Source organism: Hibiscus syriacus, unplaced genomic scaffold (assembly GCF_006381635.1).
Source record: "Hibiscus syriacus cultivar Baekdansim isolate YM2019G1 unplaced genomic scaffold, ASM638163v2 tig00002793_pilon, whole genome shotgun sequence".
In the NCBI taxonomy this organism is placed as follows: Eukaryota; Viridiplantae; Streptophyta; class Magnoliopsida; order Malvales; family Malvaceae; genus Hibiscus; species Hibiscus syriacus.
Window position 1 is genome coordinate 832,773 of NW_024061944.1, and position 3,611 is coordinate 836,383.

Consider the following 3,611-nt stretch of genomic DNA (forward strand, 5'->3'; position numbering starts at 1 on the left):
ATTGGATTGGTATAATTTCATGCTAAACTTTCTTGAGAAAGTGAAAAAATCATAGACATATGTATATATATTGAGAGTACTTATCCATTTGTATACAAACTGACGACGTCAGGCATTTCCCATGTATTGATTTTTGGTATGTATATTTCCATCTACTTGGTCTTAGATTATTGAGGAAGGCGAAAGGGAAATAATAGAATATTCGAGGAAGAGGAAGATGCATGGATTCCACAAGCCAGCCACTGAATGTTGAATCAAAATAGAGTAAAAACTCTAATTGATCGAGAAGAAGAAAAAACTCTTTAGAATAATCTCACAAAATTGCAAAATGGAAGAACTCTTAAGAAAGCTTTCAAATGCTTATAATTAAGCTTTGATTGTTGGATGATAAAACTCAAATACAAGTAGGGTATTTATAGGTTACAAGAAACAATCTAAACCACTCATTAAAATAAGTACTAAATAATCTAAACCATTGAAATTAAAACATGAAAAAAATTCTTAATTTTCACCTAACTAAATTGATGTAAGCAACGACATCAAAATTAAATTGATGTAAGCAATGCCATCAAATTAATTTAGGTGTGAACTTATTTAGGCTAATATTGAATTTTCAACACTCCCCCTCAATGTTAGCCTCCATTCTTTGAATCACGTCATGCTGACGACGGAAATGTTCAAACTTTCCAACACTCAAGCTTTTTGTAAACAAGTCAGCAATTTGCTCATCTGTCTTGATTTGCTTCATCTCAATCTCTTCTTACAAAACTTTTTCCCTAACAAAGTGGTAATGTACTTCCACATATTTAGTTCTTGCATGAAAGACAGGATTCTCCGCCAGCCGAATTGCCGACTGGTTGTCACAATACAATGAAATTGCATAATCTACTGGTTGATGTAGATTATTCATCAACTGTATCAACCATGTACTCTCTTGAGCTGCCATTGCTGCTGCTCGATACTCAGCTTCAGTGGTTGACAATGATACCGTTGGTTGTCTTTTGCTACACCAAGAAATTGTTCCGGAGCCAAGCTTAAACACATATCCAGTTGTTGATCTCCTGGTGTCTTGATCTCCTGCATAATCAGCATCACAATAACCAACTAACTTACAGTCTTCACATTTCTTGTACAAAAGACCATAGTCAATTGTATTCTTCACATATCTCAGTATTCGTCGAACTGCTTCCAAATGAGGCTTCTTTGGATTTTTCAGATACCGACTCATCACACCAACTGCATAAGAAATGTCAGTCGGGTCAAGGTTAAGTAGATCAGACTACCTACCAATTGTCGATACATTGTTGCATCTTCCAAATCTTTTCCTTCATGTGCACACATTTTGATATTTGGTTCCATTGGCATTGAAGTTGACTTGCATTCGAGCATTCCAAACCTCTTCAACAAATCTTTAGCATATTTCTGTTGACATAGAAATATTCCTTCGTGTGTGTGATCAACCTCTAGACCAAGGAAGTGCTTAAGTTGTCCAAGTTCCTTCATCTGGAAACGAACTGATAAATTCTCCTTCGTCTAAAGAATTTATGCCTCATCATCACCGGTTATGATTAAATCATCCACGTACACTAGCACGATAGCTAGCTTACCTTCATTGGCTTTGACAAACAAGCTAGAATCTGCTGGTGTTACTGAATAACCACTTTTCATTAGAAATTCAACAATCTTACCATACCATGCCCTAGGTGCTTGTTTCAATCCGTAGAGTGCTTTTTGCAGCTTACACACATATTCATGATGATCTTGACTCTGAAAACCCATTGGTTGGGTCATGCAGATCTCTCGATCTAGTTCTCCATGAAGAAAAGCATTCTTCACATCCATCTGCCACAAGTTCCAGTCTTTGTTGGCTGCAAGTGCAAGTAAGACTCGTACGGTTGTAAGTTTCGCCACTGGACTAAATGTTTCATCATAGTCTAGTCCATACTGTTGAGAGAAACTACGAGCTACCAATCGCGCTTTCTACCTCTCGATTGACCCATCTGGACGACGCTTTATCTTGTAAACCCATTTGCAAGATATGGGTTTCATATCTTTTATCTTTGGTACAATATCCCAAGTTTGATTTTGTTGAAGTGCATTGATCTCTTCTTTCATAGATATCATCCACTCAGAACTCTTCGATGCTTCTTCGAACGTCTCAGGCTCCGTTGCTTCTTCAATTATGGATGCATTGGCATATTTGGGATTTGGCCTTCGTATTCTTGTTGACCTTCGGAGTTGAGATTGTGGAATTGATTCTTCTGTTTCACTAGGCCCACCTTCTTCGTTTGGTTTTTGATACACGCCAGTTTGCCAAGGATTCTGAGTCACTCTTTGTTCGACATCATCGCCATTTGGATCTTTTGATTCATCTGAACTTGTTTGGAGTTGAACAACATGCTCCCCCATCTTTTGTTGTAGCTTGTCTCCAAATTCTCTCGAATCTGGCAACACCTCCTTCTCTGAGGACCACCAAGAAGATGCTTCATCAAATACCACATTTCGTGACGTGTAGCATCTTCCACTAATTGGATCACAACATTTCCACCCCTTTCTCTGGATGTCATATCCCACAAAGATACATCTAACAGCTTTCTTGTCAAATTTGCTCCGTAAATGATCAGGAACAAACATATAACATACACAACCAAATACTCGAAAGTAGCTAACTGTAGGTTTTATGTTCCATAGTTTCTCAAATGGTGAAACAAATCCTAACCTTGGTTGAGGAAGTCTGTTGATCACAAAGGCTGCAGTCCTCATTGCTTCAGCCCAAAACCTTCCAGGTACATTCTTTGCATGTAGCATACTTTGACAAATTTCTGCAAGATGCCGATTTTTTCTTTCTGCTACACCATTCTGTTGTGGCGTGTTGGCACAAGTGTACTGATGACGTATTCGACATTCCCTTAGGTATTGAGAGAACTCGTTTGATCTATATTCTCCTCCGTTGTCTGTGCGCAAGCAACATATCTTCTTTCCCACTTCTCCTTCAGTTGAGTCTCTGAACTCTTTAAACTTTGAGAAAGTATCAGATTTTTCTTTCATAAAGAAAACCCACACATACCTGGAGAAGTCATCAATGAATGTTACCATGTACTGCATATCGCTAATTGATTGTTGCTTAACCGGTCCGAACACATCAGAGTGAACCAACTCCAACGGTTCTTTTGCTTTAAACTTCGACCCGTCTTATGGTAATTGGTGTGCTTTACCATACTGGCATCCCGCACAGACCGTGTCTGTTCTCACGTCTAGTTGAGGAAGCCCCTTAAGCATCGACTTTTTCACCATCACACTTAGCTTGGAATAACTAACATGACCTAACCGCATGTGCCATAGATCTGATGTCTCATTTTTCCTTGTCCTGTCTACATATGCAGACTCTGCTGACATCACGTAAATTGATTCCAAACGTCGTCCCTCCATTGTTGGTGTTTCTGAGATTTTGACGTCACGATAAACCTTCACGTCTTGGGGACCAAATAAGACATAATGGCCTGATGATGTTAGTTGAGCCACAGATAGCAAATTTTTCTTCATTCCTGAGACATGGTAAACATCTTGAAGTTGCACCTGGTTAGTATTATATCGAGGCGTAACTATTGTCT